Source organism: Manis javanica, chromosome 4, assembly GCF_040802235.1.
Source record: "Manis javanica isolate MJ-LG chromosome 4, MJ_LKY, whole genome shotgun sequence".
Taxonomy (NCBI): Eukaryota; Metazoa; Chordata; class Mammalia; order Pholidota; family Manidae; genus Manis; species Manis javanica.
Window position 1 is genome coordinate 58,166,959 of NC_133159.1, and position 22,984 is coordinate 58,189,942.

Consider the following 22,984-nt stretch of genomic DNA (forward strand, 5'->3'; position numbering starts at 1 on the left):
AAGTGTAGCGGACATGGCTCAAAAAAATGAAGGGGATAGGGAGTCTGTAAGGCACGTTGATGTGTGTCTGATGTACTTTTAGAAAGAAAATGTTTGTTGAATGATCTAATCCAAGTCTCTCACTTAAACTTTGAGAAAAGCAAGAGCCCAAGAGCTCAGGAAACTTACTAAAGGCCACAAATCAAATTCCTAGCAGACTTGGGACTGGAATTTAGATCAGATGTATGATCAAGTGCTGATTTCCTTATGCTATTCGATTGCTCTTATTAAGTGATTCTCAATATTGCCTATTATTGCCAGGTTATTAGAATAACCTAGGTGTTTAAAAAAAACTTCAGAGGGCTGAGCTCACCCCCAGAGATTTGATCAAATTGATTTGGCATGGGCCTGGGCATGAGCACATTTTAAAAGCTCTCTGGAGATTCTAATGTGTGGCTAGGTAGAGAGCTCCTAGACTTAATTATATGGCTTTTTTTCTACAACAGCTAGTATAGCTAATGCACATTCTCCTCCCCACCTTTTTTGTATATTTAAAACAGAAAAAAGAAGAATTCCTGTTATGAGTCTTGTGTTTTGTGGTTTTCTATAGTGCCCTCAGCCCTAGTGCAGTCATGCCCTTGGAGGAACTCTAGGGTCTCTAGAAGTTTAGGGGGTTAGAAGCACTTTCTCAATCATAGGTAATGGTGATAAGACACAATTTTAAATAGCTTTCCAGGTAATTCTCCTAGCCCTTTCTCCCTGTTTCATCCCAAGCTGGGAACCACTCTTCTAGTGCACAAAAGGGAGAGGAGTTTGTTTCTAAAATGGCAGTTGACTTAACCTTTCTCTAAAGCTTCCTCATCAATCATTATTTCTGTTATATGAAGAAAACCACCAACTCAATGTTGGTGTATGAGGCCAAAGGGACAGATATCTATGGGGGGGGGTCACTTCTCTTCCCAAAGAATCACCCGATCATGACTGTAGACACTGAATTTCTCACCTGGGTCTGTCATTGGGCATATGTGTCCCACCACAAGAACCAAAAGGTGATGTCACATGTATGCAGCCACCCACTCCACCAAACAAGAATTCAACATTATTATCTTATTTGACATCACAACCTAGACAGAGTTGGATGGACTCAATTTGTTGATTTTGGAATAAACAAAAATGGTGCCTAGAAAACAAGGTCACATTTTTATCTATCTATAAATACACGTGTGAAATCCTGAAAATACAAAAGCTGTTGATCCTGGTGATATGCTTTCAGTATTATTTGAAAGTGTTTATGAACTTCCCATTTCTTTATGCACCTTCCTTCCTTGTTCCTTTCTTTTTTATTCCATTCTTTTCCTCCCTTCCTTTTTTCTTTCTTTCTTTTACTTTTTAAAATTATGTTTATATTTCTCATGTGTTCCACCCTTTTTATCATGTATCCTATCTGGTCTCCAGAACATTTTATCTTGAATGTACAATCTTCCCTTTCCTCTGCTACATAACTATCCTGAGATTATTCCTGTGGACTATTAAAAAATCCTATTAGCTAAACAAGAACTTTACTTCTCTTCTGATTTCATATTTCCTTGATTACATTGTTTATTTGCCTGTCTTAATTTTGTCTTCAAAGTCATTAATCACTGAAATCCCTTCACCTTTCTTGCAGGAATTACTACCTCAGGAATCCATGGTTGAATTGGAACAGGAAATACCCTATTTCTGAGAAAAAAATGTAAACTTTTTATCTTATCTGATTGCCATGGCCAGAACTTCTAGTACTATGTTAAATGATAGGGGTGAGAGTGGACATCCTTATCTTGTTCCTGATCTTAGAGGAAAAGCTTTCAGCTTTTCACCATTGAGTATGATGTCAGCTTTGGGTTTGTCAGATATGGCCTTTATTATGCTGTATGTTCCCTGCATATTCATTTCATTGAGAGTTTTTATCATAAATGCATGTTGAGTTTTATCAAATGCTTTTTCAGCATCTATTGAGATGATCATATGGTTTTTATCCTTTTTGCTAATGTGGTGTCTCACATTGATTGATTTATGAATGTCATACCCACCATCCTTGCATTCCTGGAAAAAAATCCCACTTGGTCATGATAGATGATCCTCTTAATGCATTTTAAAATTTGTTCTGCTAATATTTTATTGAGGATTTTGACATCTGTTCATCACATATATTGGTATAAAATTTTATCTTTTTGTAGTGTCTTTGGTTTTGGTATTAAAATATTGCTGGCCTCATAGAATGAGTTTGGAAGTATTCCCTCTTCCTCTACTTTTTGGAATACTTTGAGAAAGATGGGTATTACCGCTTCTTTAAATGTTTGGTAGAATTCAGCTGTGAAGCCATCAGATCCTGGAGTTTTGTTTGTTGGGAGTTTTTTTTATTACAAATTCAATTTCATTACTGGTGATTGATTTGTTCAGATTCTCTGCTTCTTCCAGGGTCAGTAGTGGAAGGCTGTACTTTACTAGGCATTTGTCCATTTCTTCTAGGTTGTCCAATTTATTGACATAATTTTTCATAAAATTTTCTGATAATTCTTTGTATTTCTGTGGTGTCAGTTGTACATTTCCTTTTAGTTTCTAATTTTGTTTATTTGTGTACTCTCTTTTTTTCCCTGGTAAGTCTGGCTAGGGGTTTGTCTGTTTTGTTTATCTTCTCAAAGAACCAGCTCTTGGTTTCATTGATTTTTTTCTATTTTTTTATTCTTCTCTATTTTATTTTTCCTTCTCTGATCTTAATTATGTCCCTCTTTCTACTAACTTTTGGTTTCATTTGTTCTTTTTCTAGTTTCTTTAGTTGTGAGTTTAGACTGTTTATTTGGGAATTTTCTTGTTTCCTGAGGTAGGTCTGTATTGCTATGTACTTCCCCGATAGAACCACTTTGGCAGTGTCCCACATATTTTGAACTGTTGCATTTTTATTTTTACTTGCCTCATTTATTGCTTGATTTCTGTTTTGATTTGTTCACTGATCCATTGATTATTTAGAAGCATGTTGTTTAGCCTCCATGTGTTTGTGGGCTGCACCATATTCTTAAAGAAAACTCTTTCAGTTCACTTTCACTTCCCTTTCCCTATTTCCATGGTCTGAAACACAGATGGGATGGTAATGAGCCAGTCATGACCATGCAGGTGAGGGAAACAATCTATAAGTACTTTAAGGACAAAAGTGGAATGAACAATAAGAATGACTGAAGTTGAGTCATGAGTGTATTTGAAAGCAGAAATTCCAATTGAGATAAATAAATGGAAGATAGAGAATGATGATAATGATATCTACTGTGGGTCACCTACCAATCTCTTGATTGTTATGAGGTAGAGACACTCTTGTGTTGTTTGATCCATTGTATTTGGGGTCTCTTTGTTGCTACAGCTTAGTAGTCATAAAACTAATAAAAACATTATTGAAACTTTAAACCCATTTGAGATTCCAGGGAACAGATTTTTTCACATGCACCTGCTTTATTTTCTAATAGAAACATTAAGATGACAAGCAAGTTAAATTTTGGACATTCAATTTTCATGAAATTCCCTTACCTTACATGTTCCTTTACCTTCTTTTACTTTGTAGCAGTATGTATAGATGTATCCCTTTTGTGAAAATTGTTTGGAGTAAAGACTGAAAACACAGACAATGGCCAGACTATATATAAAAATAGAACTCTGACCCACAACCTGCAACAAACTTCCCTGGTTATTCTCCCTTGTCTACAATAAACAACCCAGGAAGCCAGGTGGTTGTATGTCAGACTTGTAGGAAGTCCGACTGCTATCTCTAGTACTAATCCAGGAAGCCAAACAAATTCTATTACAATTGGCTCAAATTGGTCAAGACTTGATTAATAACTGGCAGCTTCTCTAATTTTTGTCCCAGCTTCCAACTTAGGACCAACCAGGAAAAGCCAAATAATCACACATTCCCCTAACCAATCACACAGGCTACTCTACTTCTAGTTAGCCCGCCTACAACTTTCCCAGGCCAATGGGAGTCCAAACAGGACACAACTGAGTCTTTCCCTTTTTTCCACTATAAAGCTTTCTATAAAACTTTTCTGCCTGCCTTTGTGTCTCTACCAAAGCACAAGTGATGCTGGCTGGCTTCCTTGCTATATAGCAAGCTCTGAGTAAGTATTTGTTGCCTTGTTCTCATTTGATTGGTCTTCATTGATTTCCATGAAAGGCTTACTGAATCATGCTTTTCAAACTTCTTTTATCATCAATCCCACCTTTTTCTTGGGAGAGAAAATTTTGTAGCCAAACTTATAAAAGCCTCAGAAAAGGAATATTCTAGGGGTCTTCTGACTATCCCTGAAATGATTTTTGGAACTTTGGGATTGGTCTGAGTCCTGATCCAATCACAGTTCTACCTTCTAGGATCTACATCTGTAGTGATGAGAGTAGGCAATCTGGATTCACAATAGGACATCTTGATTTTCTGGTCATGTTTCCAGTATTGCTGACCAAGTCACCTTTCACTAAAAAATGACTTTAGCTATGACAAAGCTATGTTTCCAGACTATAGTTTATGTGTGCATAGCACTAATTGGAAATTTGGCATGGTTCCTGTTAATTTGATCAGTACAGACAGACAACAGGATAATTCAAGCCAAAATCAAAATAGACTTTGGCAGTCTTATTTGAATTTGACTTTAATTTATGCAACTATCTTGTACCAGATGTCCAGTTTGCTTTGTGCTCAGTAGCCACAGACTCAAGATTTTTGCTAGATTTGATAGTATTTAGAGTGCTGAGATGAACTTCTGTTGCACTAAATTAAATTGTGTTCCTTTTACTTTTGATGAAATTATAATGCTACTGAAGAAAATACCACCACCATCACCACCACCACAATTATTCATGACTATTGATTGATATGCAAAATCCAAGGACAGATACTAAGATGAATACAAATGAAGGTAGATGTTTTGATTACAGTTAGATTGGGATTGATAAAATATTAATGTGTATGCTAATGTCTTTCCTATTAGTCCCATTACATTTTTTTCTGGGTTTTAACAGAAAATCACACCCTAATTCTAAGGTCATTCAGATTAGTGTTATAGACGGTGTACATTTTCAACAAAATGAAGAAAATATTGAGTGAGCGGTCTAGATTCTTTAGTGTATGAAAAATGTCTCAAAATTGATTTGGTTTATTATTAAGTCAAATAAAATAAAAATTATGCAGAAATGGAGGGGAACACAGCATCCTTTGTAATGGAGACACCTATCAGTGGCTATAACTGTGGAGAGAAAAAATCATTTGTGTTTCTTGTGCATAAGGGAAATGATGATTATAATCTAGGTGGAGAGTTTGTAAGATATTTTTCATTTTATTGTCTCTCAGGAAATATCACAGGGAAGTCTAGAGATATCTTTTAGAATGAAGGTAAATGGCTAAACTATTTTAGAATGAACATAAATGGCTAAGTGAAATGTTGCGAGTAATTGTCATTGCTGAAGCTTGTTATTTTATCCAGATTGTTGTTAACTAGTGAATGCTCTTCACTGCACTGCTATAAAATATCATTTCAGGCTAACTATATGATCTCTATTCTAGATATTTAGCTCCTGGGCATCTGCCTTTCTGTGCATAGCCCCTTTCTTTTCTATGGTTAGCAAGTTATAGAGCATTGATTTCAAACACTCTCTTAATTACCATATTGCACAGCCTCTCTCAGTCAGTGTGTTTTCCCCCAATATCAAACCAACAAGCTGAACTAAAGGTGTACATTCTAATTAGAAAGAGGGAAGGAGATAGGTAATTTTGGAGCATAGACCCTTAGATGAGAGAAAGTGTGGGGATTAAAGTTTGGATTACGTATATAATCAAGGTCTAAGAAACAGCAAATATGTACTGTGAAGGCCCAAGGAAATGGGTGTCAAATAAAGGGAAAATGTGGGGAGGAAATAGATACAGAAACTTCCTATTTTAAAAAGGGTATCTAGCACTTATACCCATGATGTACATAAAAGTTCTTTTCCCTGCAGTAACTCTTAATTTTTGCCATCTCTTCCTCCTTTGCTCTTTCTGCACCTTATTTTTCCCTTTTCCTTAGGACCCAAAAAGATGGTATGTAGTTTACCATGTCTAGCTCTAGACTACCTGCAGCCTAAGGACAAAATTCTTCATGTCATCCAGTTTAACTCAGCAAGCTAGGGAACTTCAGGTTGCATTCAGTAGTTGTTTTGCCAGGCATTTTTGTCTATGTATAAAATTCTCTAAAGGACTTCAAGGGAGAAGAGGTGCCTTGTTGAGGACAAGATCTGAAGCTTCCTGGGTCCTCTGGCCAAATCACATCATAGTCACATCATACCAATTGAGAAGCTTTGCATTTACCAAATCTGGCTTCAACTTTGGATTTCACACTTATTGTGTGACTGTGGACTTGACCTTCCTGAAGGTTAAGTAGATAAAGAAAATCCCTATTTAAAAAGTTGTCCAGACCTTGTAGAAAAAAAACATACCCTTCATCCTGCACTCCTCTTATTTCTTTGTATTCTCTTCATTCTTTCACCTCCCTGTGCCTCATATATCTTAGTTTCTCAGTATCCAGATCCAGAAGCATGATCTTTAGTCTATATCTTCAACTGTAAATAACTTTATGGAATAATTGTGATTAGTTGATGCAGTAGGAACAGCTAGTACCTTGTAAATGCTCATCAACTCCTATTATGATAATATACACATAACATTATATAAATGACATTGTATATATACTATATGTATAAATATATGTCACATACACCCAAAATCAAGAAATAAAATGTGAATATAATCCATAAATATAAGATTTTATTACTTAAAATGATCATATTTTATAAACAGTTGTCATAGTTGTTTTGTCTTGAAAAATAGTGTCATATATACATTATTTTTAAACCTTTAAACATTTTCTCTTATAATTTTAGAAAGAAGAAAGCAGGGTCCTGGGGACATGGGTCTGGTGGATTTTTATTGGGGGATGGAAACTGGCTCCATTGTGGGACTTCGTGGACCACCAGGAACAGCAACAGGCGCTCAGATAAAAGATGCCCATGTGTTCAGGAAGGAAAGGCAAGTATTGTGCCTACGCCTCAGGTGGGCCCAGGGCTGGTCCTAGGCCTACAATACTTATTGCCTGAAGTTTTGACAGCTGTCTTCTGGATCCTCTCTGAGCAATGGTTGGGATGTAGAGACCCAAAAAACAATTGTCATATTCCATTTATTCATTTGATTTATGTATAAATTATTATATGGAAAGACTTTCTTGAACCAAACTCTTATTCTCCCCTTTACTTTTTATTTATCAAGTCTTTTCCTTAAAATAGCCACATTACCAGGTGTTAAAGAAGTAAATGTCTTCAATGATTTGGTCCTGAGGTAGGATACATGTCTTTCTGAAGACATTGAAATGACCAATTTCCATCAAAGTTAAAAAAGAAATGGTAAAAATTTTAATCACTCTGCAGACTCAGGAAGAACCCAGCTTGATATTTAGCCCTTGTATTGTCTAAAATTTTTAGAGCTGCTGTGACAGCTGACCTTCAAAAATGTCCTTTCTTGCTGTTGACTAGAAATGGCCGTTGCTCCCTACAGTTGTCAAATGGTCCCTAGAGAGTTAAGCCCTACAGATGGCAAATGGTTCTTGGAGGACTCATTTCTCATTTGGCCTCCTCCAAGCCAGTGGGGGCTGCCATTGCACCTCAGGTCTGATCCCTGCTTGCTAACCTTAATTTGTTGCTATGCAATTGATGTCTTTCTGTCATTTACCTAAGATTTGATAGCATTTCCCTGGTTAACCATATGCCTGGTAACTTGTAATGGTTTTGTTACAGTCAGATACCAGGCAGGATATTTCAACCTTCCTCAGCAGCCAGGTGTTATTGGCCTTATTTAAGATTATTATAGATGAATGGAGGCAAATATTGCATGGATTTTGGGTGTTCTAAAAAAGGCGATAATGGTACTAATTAAGAAGTATCTTGGAAGGGTTTCTTGGAAATTATTATAGGGAGGTAGATAATACGCATTAAAGTTATTATTAATGCTATGAAATTTTTGGCTAATAGGAGTGCAAAACATAGGACATAATATGAGTGCACCCTTTGGGTAGTGAATTTTCAAGTTTATGATAATAATGTTCACAAGTTGCTATCATTAGGGAAGGCAATTAGCTTGTCCTTGGTGCTGTAGGAAAGGTGGAATCATAGTTACTCCAGGAGAAAGTAATAATGACACTTGGAGTCTGTCAACATTAGAACAGAAGCAGCACCATTCCTATTTTCCCGGGAAACTGCTAAATAAACTCTTAAGGCTAGTCCTGTTTATATCTAAGCTATTTAACCTGCAACACGCACATTTTGAATAAAGAAAAAAAGATACCTGATAATATTTACTACCCTGCATCTGCCATTGAGAAAATAAGCAAATGTATTTATATATGGCCAGATTTAAAAGGCCTGGGATGGCTGTTCTAATGTATGCAGTAATTTACTGTAATTTAATGTGTTAGAGGTTTGGTGTTTTGAGATACTGGGGTAGTTTAAAACCATGTTGGGTAAAAACAACTTTCTAGTAAAATAATTATGTTCTAGTAAAACAACTTTCTACTAAAACAACTTTTGCCAAGTCTTCCCCATTACTTAGCATGCCACGTCACTATCAGCACCACAATTGACATAAACTGATGGAAGAAGGAAAAATTTCATTGAGTTCTTCAAGGATTTAGATGATCACTGAGAAGAAGATAAAGGAAATAGCAAATAAGGGTTTGAGTTTAAGACAGCAAGAATTTTAAGTCATACTTGTGTGTAAAACTCCCAGCTCTATCCCTGCTTTTAACTCATTCAGGAAGTTGGCTTGTTATAGACTGCATGGGGAGAACCCAACCTTCTGACTCTTCCCCAGTGAGTGACTGTCTTTATTCCTGTGTGACTATAGTAAGTGACTTAGAGGTTTAATTAAGGATACAGTAAGACTTGTGTGGATGGGGTAATTTTAATCATATTTTCCCTAACCTCTCCAAAGGTAGAACTCAGAGTGTACTTTGAGACATTGAATTTAGGAAGAAACTATTTGTCCCACTAGAAGTTTAGATGTGAAAGGCTTCTTTTGTATTCATCATTAAAGAAGAACTGGCAAACCAAGCGTTTCATCATATCCTTATTTGTGCCTATTCTCTTGACCACTGATCCTCCACTCGGCATTTACGTCAGGTAAGCTGTTGAAAACTCCTTTGGCCTCAGTTTCCTTCTATGTAAAATGAATGTATTTGATTAACAGCCTTGGAAGTCTCCTTAAACTCTAATTTTATGTACCTTCCATGATAATATTTTTTCTCCATTTCCATCACTTACGGCATTTCTTCAGTTTTATATTTTAGAGAAAACAAAATAAATAAATAAAATACTACTTTATAAATAAAACATATTAAATAAATAAATAAATAGAAGATTCCTTGGCAAATCTAGAAAACTTCAGGATGGCATATACATTCAATTTACATAAATTGAGTATGGAGATGTATAACTGACAACTTTTTATTGAATAAATCACACTTTCATGATTCATCACACATGCTGCATTTCCTCTTCAGGTGTATGGCATACAACCAGAAATCTTCCAAGCAGACAAAGAAGAATTAGATTCAAGCTAAGGGAACATCATTCCTCAGGAACACTATGGAGGACCAAAATAATTTGAGAAAATTTCTTGAGAGTATTGTAAGTTATCTTGAATATTTGAATTGTAGGCTAAAAACCAAACCCCAAACATAAATTAAATTTTGGAAAATAATTATATAAATTAGATTCTCCAATTCCATAAGGATCAAATTTAAGAATGCCTTGATAATTGTAGAATAGTTATTGAAATGCATAGATTAGGGAAAATTGATGCATTTGATGATGCTTCTGGCTCAGCTCTGGGGGAGATAAGCTGTATATGCTGTATTAGAAACAAGTTTTACTGATCATGTTTAGAAAGAAGACAAATAACCTTATTAGAAAAAGTTTATCTGCTCCTCTAGGAAGTCATAACTTATTAAAGCCTTTAAATCAAAAGTCCTTAAACTGTGGTTTATGGGTGCTCTGATATATCAATACTTTAGGGGAAATCCATGTGAAATTACATGTATATGCAGTTATGCACTTTTAAATAGAGAAAAGATTAATAGTTTAAATAGATTGTTAAAGAGATTTATGATCCTTCAAAGTTCAAGAAGTTTCTCCCAATGATTTATTTGGAAAGTTGTTCAGATCTTTGGCCTGTAAGGGATACTTTTTGATTTTAATGTCCCTCAAGAGTTGGTGAGTAGAAGAAATATGAGAACATTTTCAATCACAAACTAAAGGAAGTTTTGCCTGCCCCAAGGATGTAAGAAGACAGCAGCAGGAAAGCTAGATTGATGAGCGGTCCTCAAAGACACCATTAGAGGAAGAATGATGCAGAGGGGCAAAAAAAAAAAACCCAAAAGCAATAAAGTCTTTCCATGAACTAGTGAGCAGGAGTTCTGGAAGTTAGGGGTGACGTCATGTGGAGATTTCAGCTCCTTATTTTAGCTGTGTCTGTTTCCTTATCTACAAAACAGGACACTAATTACATCAGGCACTAATTTACCACTAGAATGAGAAATGCCACAAAGATTTTTCAGGTAACTGGAGCGTACTTTTTCTGCCCCAAATGATGTATATTTTAGCTACTTGCATTGAAGTGCTTTCTAAATATTTCATATTCTAAAGCCAGCTAAAGTAAATAATGGTGATAACAATTGTTAACATATATTGGCTGCTTACAGGATCCCAGGTACTTTTTACATGTGTCACTTAATCTGACAATAACTCCATAAAATAGGTCCTATTATTATCTCCATTACAAAAGTGAAAAAATTGAGGCATAGTCACAAAATAACTTAAGGTCCTAATTACTAAGATTGCACAATCAGAGAACTATTAGAGCTGTGCTTAAAACCCAGGGCCTAGCTTCAGAGCTGTGCTAGAAACCACAATGCCAAAATGAATGTCAACTAATCTCTCTGGGACCCTTGAAGCTTTCATGATCTCAGTCCTGTCGAGAAGTATAGTATTATTTATGCCAAAATTAAATAGCTCAGATTGCTGTGTAGTTTGAGTTATTCCTTTTCTTTGTAGTATTTCAGCATCCTCTGTGTCTGACTTCATCTGTAGTGTCTCACTACTGTCACCCTGACCGTAGCAGTGCCACCCTTACTTACCTCTCCTGCTTTTCTGATTTGCATCTTTAGGAAGCTGACAAATTGGACAGCTGTGACTATTAGACTTACAACTAATGTTTAGGTAAAAAGGCTCTGAGTGAACATCTGAGGCCAACCTATGAGAAAGGTGCCTCCTAGACCCTTTTAAACAGAAAAGGCTTTCTAAGGACCTTCTAAGGGACTGCCTCCCAGATCTTGTTCCCTCCCCTGAACAAAAGGGCTTTTAAGAACCTGAAGGATGCTGCTTTACAGGAGCTCCACAGGGAACCTGAGGCAGAGAGGAGTTATTTTAAAGAGATTTGGGGCTATCATTTTTGTATAATACAGTACATTATCTATATATATGCAGCAAATCTACAAAATGTTAAAGGAATTATATCAACTTTGACTGCTGAAATGGTCAGGAGCAGTACAAAAGAAAGAAACCCTTGGTCTTCTATAGGCAAGGTAACTTACATGGACTAAGAAAGGTATTCAACTTGGCCGAAAATATAGGCTACTTTTTATGGGAGAAAAGGCAAAAAGATGACTCAGAGGGCAGAACTAAGATGCCAGAGGGTGAAGCCCAGAGCTCTGGAAGTTTAGTCTCAGGAAGCGTATTGTTCCCTCATCGGGAACTGGCCACGGGGTACCTGTACGGGCTTTCAAAGTTGCTATGCAGCAGTGCCTGCCCTGTGACTCCCACCTTCCCCTTTTCTGAATGAGCTACGTACAGTGATTATCCCATGACTATCCTGCCTTGGTATGGTGAGTGTAGGGGGCACAGATAATTTGTCTCTTTAGATCCCAGGTCTCTAGACAGAGAGAAAGAAGACTGAATAATCTGTATCTGAAGAACCACACACAAGTCACCTCATTTGCACCTGGATCTAATTTAGATGGTAAAATCCTAGGTCTTGAGCCTGATGCCATAATAGGACAAAAATTTTAAAACGTTTTTGGAGATGGTGAACATATTTTGCTTGTGGGAAGGAAGTAAATTGTTATGGCCAGAGGGTGAACTGTGGCACATTTTTTCCCCCAAGGATGGCTGCAATAATATTTTCTGTCCCAAAGTGTTCTAGTACCTTGTCACTCTCTCATCAAGACCTGGCATCTTTTTCTGAATCAGGATTGGCTTGTGACCAACTGAATGTGGCAGAAGTGAGGCTGTATGATTTCCAGGGCTAAGTCATAGAATTGCATGCATTTTCTTCCTTGTTCAATAAAATATACTCTCTTGAAGACTTCAGATACCCTGTAAAAAACCCAGATGTTTTAGGATGATCATGCTGTGAAGAAGTCTAAACTAACTCATGCTAGAGACTACGTGGAAAAGCTCTGAGATGCAGGAAGAGAGAAGGGGGTCTGACCAGCCCTCAGCTTTTCTAGCCCCTTGTTTCTATACTGCTCACAATCTGACTGCCACTGCATGAGACATCAGGAGGCAGGATCTGCCAGCTGAAGCCTTCAGAAATTCCAGAGCCCAGAAAGTGTTCAAGATAACAGATAATTGCTACTGTTTAAGAAACTAAGTTTTGGGATGATTTATTATGCAGCAATAGATAACTGAAACATGGACAATAACCTTTAGAGACATTTATACTATAGAAATTCAAGCAGCAGTGTAAAAGAAGGAATACAAAAATGGAGCTGATAATCAAATTATGGTGATGATAAAAAATGGAGCTGCTGAGCAAGTCAGGCATGGTGTACCAGCTGATTGATTGGGAGTTAGTTCTGATTAGTCAGTTTCTTTGGCATGCTGGCCATTAAATATTTTAAACATAACTCCTATCTGTATGTATGTTTATGGCATTATTGTTTGTAGTGGTGACCTTTCCCTGCTACTTCCTTCTATACACCCACAGACACAGACACAGAGGAAACTGTAAAAGAAAGTGAGCATCTATCAATAGAGGAAACATTTGTTTCGTTCCTACTATGGAATATGAAGTCACTATTTGAAAGAATTAGACTGTATCTGCTGTCTTGAAGGAATACCCAGGATCTATATTACTTAACAAAAGCAAGTTACAGATAAAAATATGGCTATGTTTTGTAAAAACTAAAATAAAATTGGATTATTTGGTTTGAGCATGGAGAAGGTTGGGAGGACAGACACTACACTACTGATGTGGGATTGGAAGGAGGATAAAAGAAAGATTATTATTGTATTGCATTGTTTCACTTATTTCAGCAAGCATATATAACTTCTGTAATAAAAGATCTAATAAAGTGAATTTTGAGGGTAACAAGTAGTAAATTTAAGTTGTTGTGCCTGCTGGGAATTAGGGAGAATAGGGAAGAGATTATTTTCTTTTCTTTAAATGTATCTGAATTTTTTTTAAGGTTTTACAGAAGGTTGATATTTTTATTATTAAACATGTTCTTATAAAAAACCTTAAATATAAAAGTTTAAGGTCATTGTTTTCTTGTTAAAAATAATCAGGCTGTATTAAACCATAGACTGATAAATTGTAAGTGACATGTTATTGTGCTTAAGTACTTAATGTAAAATTGCCTTCTGATAAAATTAATTCATAGTGTAAGATTATCATAGAAAAATGAACAGGAAAACAAAAGATGAGAAAAATACCTTATGACTAAGGAAAATAATAAGCAATATTCAGGAAGAAGTCTTTAGTAGTCTGCATAAATGGTAAATGCACTTTTTTTAAAGGTAAATACAAGTTTTTTCTTGATGAAGGCCTTTTCAACTTGAAACAAAGAGATTTTCTTGTCCAGAGCATATGTATAACAGGACATAGAAGTTCAGTTCAAATGAGTTGGTAGAGTTATGGGTGTGGCATAGTAAAAATTAGTCACATGGTTTAGCATACTGATACAGTCTAGTGATATCCAGTAGAATGATAAAAAGCTAAGTAAAAAAATGTGGAAAGTATAGGGTTAGTGTACAGAACAAACACTCTAAGTTCAGGTTAACTGCTATACTGATACACTCTTGCAATCTCAGTGCTTTAACACATTAAAGGTTTATTTTGTGCTCATGTCATTAATCCAGTGTCTACTGGTGGAGGGGCTGTGCTCCAAGCAGCTATTTTGGAGCACATCTCTCCATCTCATGGCACTACCACCTTCACTATCTTAGGTCACTACAGCAGTGGGAGGGGAGATTTTTATAGGCCAGATTTGAAAGCAGAATACTTCACTTGTATCAACATTCCATCTTCCAAGAATTTAGTTTCGTGATGCCAACCTATCAGCAAGGAGGCCAGGGAATGAGAGTGAGTTGTGTGCCCAGGAAGAAAAGGAGGGCAAGTGTGCTGGTGAGCCCTGGTGGGGTGAGCTGCAGAGGGCCTCTGGGGGAAGGCTCCCCACCTGGCACTGCACAGCATGGCCAGAACCTGCACAGAGGGCATGTGCACAGATTTATTCCTTCAGGCAACCTTAATGAAATCCATGTTCATTTTAAAATGTTTGAATTGTAGGAAGGGAAGAGACGTGTCTTGAATGGAAAGTTGGGAATCTTATGAACTAAAATGTGAATTCCAGTTTATTATAGAAGCCTTCCAAATGCAACATGCATGCTAACTTTTTAAAAAATTTGTTTTTTTATTGAAGTATAGTTGATACACAATATTACATTGGTTTCAAGTATACAACATAGTTTTATACATTATTAAATGGTCACTCCAACTAGTGTAGTTACTGTCAACAAAAAAGATGTTACAGAAGTATTGATTATATTCCCTACGCTGCACTTTCATCCCTGTGACTAATTTATATTATGTTTGAGATTTTGTGCCTCTTTATCCCCTTGACCTATTTCACCCTCCACCTCAACCCCTCTGCCATGGTAACCACCAGTCACTTCTTGGTGTCTCTGAGTCTCCTGTTCCTTTGCTCATTTAAATTCCACAAATAAGTGAGCTCATATGGTATTTGTCTTTCTCCGCCTGGCTTATTTCACTGAGCATAATACCCTCTAAGCCCACCCATTTTGTTGCAAATGGCCAGGATTTCCTTTTTTTTTATGGCTGAATAATATTCTACTGTGTATATGCACCACGTCTTTCTTATCCATTCATCTATTGATGAAAACTTTGGTTGCTTCCATATATTGGCTATTGTAAATAATGTGGCAATAAACATGGGGTGCATATATATTATCAGATCAGGGATTTTGTTTTCTTCAGGTAAATTCCTAGAAGTGGAGTTACTGGGTCATAGGATATTTCTATTTTTAGTTTTTTGAGGAACCTCCATACTGCTTTCCATAGTGGCTGCACCATTTACTACATGTCAGCTTTATAAGACCACTTGCAGTTCCAGGGAAGTGTTTCCTTCCTTGCTGTATTCCCTCACAGTGAAACTCCCTTTCTCTTAGGCTTCTTAGTCTGGCTTCCTCTTACTTACCTTTTCAGGACTCAGCTCAAGGGTTATCTCCTTCAGAGATTTTACTAACTCGGTCTGGGCTGAGTGATCCTGCTTTGTGCTCACACAATATCCTGGTCACTACTCTCCCCCCTTCACTGCACATTGCACTCTATCAAAACTGTGCTTTATCTCTTCATCTTCATTATTAGATTTAGCACAATAAGGACAGGGTTGTATATTTCATTGCTGTATTCTTAGTGGCTGGTGCATGGTAGGCATGTCATTTGTATTTGCCATATTGACTAATGAATGCATTCATGACTTAAATATGTGTATTTGTGTATATATATAAAATGTAATATAATCTATTCACACTTAATATGCAGTAATTAATAACATCGTTTTGTATTTCTTGGTGATTAGATATCTGGGAACCAAATATCCTAAGATTAATAATACTTTCTTGATGACTGCACATATTTGTGGTAATGTGTCTGTAGGAGGGAAGAGTGAAATGGGTGAAGATGAAGTAGTGGGAAGGAAGAAAACTCTAAAAGAGAGGGAGAGATGGAAAATGGAAAGGGACATATGCTTGTATATGTACTTTTTCTGTGCAAAAATATTTTTGGATGAACTCATGATTTTTTAAATGTGATATGCTAGGTGGGCCCATTTTGGGAAACTTGCTAAAAGTGTATTTTTCTTGGTATTACAGAAAATTATTATTTTCTGCCTGCAAAATTATATGTGAATTAAGACTTAACTACATCTGACTTTGATTAGTTGTTGTGCAAGTGGAATCAGATGGTTACTTGGAAATGACTCGTTAGTCCTTCACCCTTTGTTAGTGTTCTCCAAACTTAATAGTGGTATTGTGTAACCTGTTCTGTGGGTATTATCAGACAGATTTAGAAGACGACACTTACTGATGTGTTATGGATACACAGACAACTATATTTTGCTATTTAGATGCTAAAGGGTTTTTCTAATTATCTGGGGTGGTGTTATGACTTGTTAAAGCTTTGTACAAGGACAGGGGGAAGAATTAGTGCCAAGAGCCTGTAAAAATTGCATTCACACTCCAAGGCGCACCAGTTACAGAAAAAGGCTACAACCTTAAATGAAATGTCCTATTTCTCCTTCAAGATACAGCAAATTTTGTACTTACTTTTTTCTCCCACAACTTTTTCCCCCAGTTCCCAACTCTGAACTCCATTAATACTTAGTAACTGTTGCACTCCTTTGATAGTCTTAACCTTCTGTCCTGGATTGTTGTGTACTTCTCCAGACACAAGATAACCTTTTTTGGTGGATCTGTACACTCCCTGTGGGCAGGGATAATTATTATGTTATTTTTAGAATTAAAAAGATTGTTGGAAAATGATGCGGTTCATTTAGCTTTAAAGTTATTTGAGGCAAAACTTAGTGCGTCCTCTTACATGTTTTCCCATAACCAGCAGAAGCATTCAAAGTAAGTTTTGAAAATTGAAAGCATTATTAAAACAAACAAACAAAATCCATATTACCTAGTCTGAATATTTTAAGGCTTCACAGTTTTGTTTCTGAGAATATCTTTGCATACGTAATACTTCCCAAATTTCAACTAAGTGTTAAGAGCTTTATATACATTTTGATATGGCTTTACCCATGCCTATGTTGCTCAAACAGCAGTACCAGAATCCCCTGGGAGAACTTGAATTTATACCAAGGGATTTTATAAAACCACAGAAGAAACATGGGAAAAGTAGTTGTTAAAAAAAAAAAATTAACTCAGCAGAAATAAATCTTAGCTTTGCATAAAAATTTGTACAGAAAAGTACCAAAAACTGCAAACAACACAACTGATCAATGAATATGCAAACTGTGATACATCCACACAGAATGCTACTCAGCAATAAGAGGGACACACTATTGATTCATGCAATATTATGGAAGAATCTCAAATGCCTCATGTTAAGTGAAATAAACCAGAACAAAAGACTTCATTGAGTATATGCCCAAGTATATGACATTCTGGAAAAGACAAATTACAAGAATAGGAATCAGATCAATGTTTCCAGAATTTGGAGTAGGGGGAGGGTTGACTACAAAGGGGTACTTTTGAGGGTGATAAACCTGTCCTATATCTTCATTATGGTGTGGTCATACAACTGTGTAAGTTTGTCAATACTCATAGAACATATACCAAGAAGAGTGAATTTTACTGAATAGTAAATATGAAAAAATTTAGTGCCAAAAGCCAATGCTGGCAGAATGTTACAACATTTCTACTTTCAGTATAGGAATTAGTTACATTTTTTGCAATAATTTAGCTATATATTTCCAAAGCCAAACATTGCTCATAGCTTTTCATCCAATAATCCCACATGGAAGAATTTATCCTAAGAAAATCATATGCATAGAGAAGTTCATCACCATTTTAATAGGTGAAAATGCTGCCTTATTGCCTTTATTTTCACCTTTATGTGTGCTAGCAAAATTATATATTTTTCATGTTTATTAACCAGCTTTGTGGGAAAAAATAAGATTAATATCCTCCAAGGGTTGAAGAGTAGCAGACTTTCTGTTCTTCTCTTCTCAATAAAATCCATCCATTTCTGTGAAATGATTAGAAATAGGTAAAATTTCTGTGGTTGTTGCTTTAGGTAAATAAACACGCTGAAATAGAAAAAAATATGGTTGTTAGGTAGACTATTATTAAGTGGAATTTTGGTGTGAGACTCTTTCAGTACATTACACACCCAGAAGTTTGTCCTAAAAGTTTTATTCCTTTGATCTAGTCTGGCCCCTAGAATTTTATGTTTTATATAGAATATAAGAGACAAAAACTCCAAGTTTTGTGTATTTTTTTCCCCCGAGAACATAAAATTCTGAACTCTACCCAAACTTTTCATTCTTTTTAGTTCATTTAATTTTGGCAATATGTGCCTTTAGTTCATGAAGCTTTTAAACTCTCCACTAGATACTGTGAAACAACATTTTGGAAAATTAAAAATAGATGAATGTAAACCACAAAATGTTTTCTTAAAAATGGGCCATATGTTTTTAAAAAATTGGTTGGAAAAGTGCCACTAAAAATGTGTTATGAGGAGGTGAGAAGGTAAATATTTGTGGTTGAGACAGTCATTATAACAACAGAAAAATTAAAGATACAGCATTTCCTCGTTTACTAATTTAGTCACCAAATGTTTCCGGAGCATCTACTATGTTCAGGCAATGTTTTAATGCCCAGTAACTCAGTTGTGAACAAAGTAGACAAGTTTCTTCTCTCATGGAGCCCACGTTAATAAGCCCAATAGCTTATTCAGAAATTGGAACAGATAGTGTAGTTCATCCTCAGATGTTTTTACCTTTTTGCTAAATACATATGGTCTTAGGTAAAGTTAAGGATTTGTATAAAACACTTAACTGAATCCTACTACATTTTTCTGGTCAATTACTCTCTCACTTTCAGAGAAGACTTTTCCTGTACTTTAACCTTTGCCTTTCCCCTGTCAGTCTCAGTAGGTGAACTTGCTTTGATTTTATGGAGAAAAATAGAGGTAATCCAGAGAAAACTCCTATCACTGCATCCATCAACCTCCATGCCTCTGAGCTCATGTCTCTTGTCTCCCTTCATATTGTTCTTCAGGAGCAGTAAACGTGCCTGTCTTAGGTGAATCCATCCCCCTGAACACTGGATTCAATTCTCAGCCTATTCATAGAGTTTGCTTCTATAATTATCCACATTCATTCCTACATTATCAGTTTTTCCCATCGGCATAAAAACATGATATAACATGTCTAATCTTAAATTTAAAAATATCCTGAGATGCCATGTTTCCTTCTAGCTATGATCCTATTCTTTCTCCCTTTATAGAAAACTTCCTGAAGAAGTTGTTTATAGATGTTATCTTGCATTCTTTGCCTCTCAGTCTCTAGTGGAATCATGACAATCAAGTTTTCAACATCATCATTCTGCTTAACCAACTCTTATTAAGGTCACCAAAGACCTCCACATTGCTGAAGTCAATGTCAATATTCAGTCCTCATTTTAAGACCATATGTGGTTTTTCATGTTCTTGAAGCCCTTTCTTTACATGGCTTTGGAGATACTCCACATGAATCCCCTCATGAACAGCTACCATTCATCTCCCTTTGTCATTTCATATTCCTCTCCAGGACTCAGCTCCGTTCTCTTCTTTACTTATGCTCACACTGCAGATGATCACAGCTCAAGACTTTAATAAATATGTGTAGATCATACCCAAATTATGTCTCCAGCCCAGGACTGTCCCTGAACTATATAGATCACTTCAATACCTGGTATCTTAGAGGCATCTCAAATTTGAAGTGTCTAAAAAGTTAACTTCTGGTTTCTCACCCTCTTTAATTCTACTCCTCTTAGGGCATTCCTTTAGAAGTAAATAGTAAATAACACTTCATTCAGTAAGTCACTCAAAAATCTTGGAATCATCTGTTACTCCTCTTTTTTTCTGATGCCCCAGATTCAATTAAGAAATGATGTCCCAAAGCTGACCATTTCTTAACTCTTGGAGACCATGCCACTACCACCTCTTGATTGAACACCTGCCCCTCCCTAGTGTCCCTGCTTCTACAACCAGACTGTCATTTTTCTTCTCTAACCATGCATCCACTGGCTCTCCATAACATTTAGACTAAAATCTAAAGACTTTACCAAGACTTACAAATACCTGCATGAGCTTTCTTCTGACTATCCCTCTAACTCATTTCTAATGTTTCTCCTCTCAATTGTTTGTCTACATCCTGCTTAAATACCTCAAAGTTACATATACCCCAGGGATTCCCATTTGCTATCTTATCTTCCTTTTAGAACTCTTTCTTCAGTTGTTTGCCTGTAGGACTGCCGTGCTGCCTGCATGGGTAGAAATGATGTCTCCTACCTTTCTGATAAGCAGCTGCCCTCTTTGTATGCCTCACCACCTCATATTCTTCATATAATTCATCTCCACCTGGTGTATTATTTACCAAAAATAAAAATCCCTCAACTAGAATATAAGATCCAAGAAGGCAGGGGCTTTATTCTGATTGGCTCATTGTTGTATTCTAAAGGCCTGGCACATAGTAAGACCCTTGTAAATATTTGTGGAACTAAAGGAGTTGCCAAATTTAGCAAATAAAAATACAAAATGTCTAGTTAAATTTGAATTTTAGATAATAAGCAAAAATTTTTTTTAGTACAAGTGTGTCCCAAATATTGTCTACATTTTATCTGTCAATCCAATGAATTAATGGATCATTAAACTTGAATATGGCCAAACTAATATATGTTATATATTAGTAGCCATCCCTTAGATGAAAATCTTTCTTTTCTACACAGTAAGCACTAAACTACTTGACAATTAATTAAATTCAAAAATGCCCTCAGGCCTATATTTTAAGATGCTAGCAAAGAGGTATATTTGGGGGTAGATTTTTGCTATGTGCTTTTTAGTTAACACAAAGACCATTTGAAGAGGCATCTATAGCTCTGGAAACTAAAATTCAAGAATGTAATCATGAAGAGTTTATTCTAGGCAGACTATACCACATTTTCTCCCTCTTGCAGGGTTTGATTTTGTTGTGATGAAGTTCTGGGAAACTGCTGACTGAAGAGGAGGAAGTTGTTTTCACACCTTTGCCCTTCCTTGTTCCTGTTCTTTGGCACGTGAATGGGACGGGGAGCTCTCCAGCAGGCATCCTGATCATGGGCCATCTTGAGAATGAAATATATGAAGCACGCAAATGGGAAGGATGATGATGGAGGCACCAAACAAGTCCTTGATTCACTGACTCTATCTTGCTTAAAACAATGTTACTGTGGGTTTCCTGCTATGCATAGTCAGACTAATTCTGAAACCTGTATCCTTGGGGAAATGATTCAGCTTGTCTTTAAAAATTGCTGTCTTCACGATTTGTCTGTCCTACCCCACAGTAACTCACTAGCAGAGCTTAAACTAAAAATCTTCAGTCCTGGTCCAGGTCTGCTTCTCCCCCATCACATAGATTCTGTGGAGACAGAGCATTTGGAAAGCCAGGTATTACTGCAATTTTCTTTCAGTTCTTTAGGTATCAGGAGCTTGCATTATAACAAACTCGAGAAAGTTTCATGAATGCTTCGCAAACCTTGGTTTTAAGTGAGATGTATACCTCTCAGCAGGAAAGATATTGCTTATTTCATTTTCATTTGCTGGTCTGTCTGCTGAGTTCAACCTCTTACCCTTCACTCTGTAGCTCACAGAGACCTTCTGATCCCCATTACACTCAAACCTGTGTCTTAGAGTCCTTTCCAGGCTCCAGAGAACTCCCTATAATGACTATAGTATATTGTCAAAACACTTATTTTTTTATGTTTCAAATACCTTACAGTCATCATTTCTAACCCTCGTGGCCATCTGGAACAGTAACATTATTATTATCTCTATTTTAAAAGGAAGAAATCACACCCTGGGACCTTGCCCAGATCACAGAGTACAAAAGTGGCTGAGTTTGGATCCAAACCAGGCTCAGAATGACCCCAGAGCCAGTGTTCCTTCCGTTTAGCCTGTTCTTTAAACTTCACTGAGATCTTGCTGTACACAATTAGTTACAGTAGAAAGTGTAAATACAGAATGAAAATTACAATGGAATTACCAAATTGGCTGACTTCAGCATGTACAGTCTTGGGAACCCATCTGTCTACAACATTTTTTTCTTAGTCAAATTTGTTGAAACCAGATCAACAAATCCTTGCTAGTGTGGACCATTGGCCAGGATAGGGGAATCACTTCATGAAATGGATGTTTTTTAACATAGGATTTTTCCAGAGGGTTGTGTTTTCAGTGAAAACATTCCATGGTAAACATTTAGGCCTTGTCCACTTCTCCACTCACCTTTTCCTTAGGTCCTTCCAGAAGGGCAGCAGCATTGGGAACCACAGCGGTGCACAGTGCTGTGAAGGCCAAGAGGGGCAGGGAAGAGGAAAATGGAAGAAAAAGAGGTGATTGAAAGCATTCACATATACTTGCACCTAGCACAACGTTTTCATTGAATCAACAGTTTTATTTAACCTTCACATAATGGGCCTAAGTTTTATTAATCACAATTTATAAATGGAGAAGTTGATGGTCAGAAATGTTAAGGTCAACAGAATCATAAATGCAGAAAATGATCAAGTTAAGATTTGAATACAGAGTTGTGTGATATGCTAAAACACATGCCTCTTATATATCATGTTACCTCTTCATGAGCAGTAATATTAATAGTATCAGATGTTTCTATCTTGTTTTATATTTTACATATATTCTTTCATTTACTCTCAAAATAATCCCATGATATAGTTGTGATTGTCAATTTTATGTCAACTTGGTTTGGCCAAAGTATCCAGATATTTAGTAAAGTATTATTTTAGGTCTTTCAATGAAGGTATTTTTAGATTAGATTAACACTTAAATCGGTGGGCTTTGAGTGAAGCA

The 22,984-nt window shown here is 36.4% G+C and overlaps 1 long non-coding RNA gene across 1 annotated transcript; it reads left to right on the forward strand.

Moving 5' to 3' along the window:
- The first annotated feature begins 9,020 nt into the window (after positions 1-9,020).
- Positions 9,021-21,511, forward strand: LOC140848693 (uncharacterized). Its single transcript, XR_012129797.1, has 3 exons — positions 9,021-9,195; positions 9,576-9,702; positions 21,100-21,511. It is a non-coding gene; the product is annotated as an uncharacterized lncRNA (long non-coding RNA).
- Positions 21,512-22,984: the final 1,473 nt, after the last annotated feature.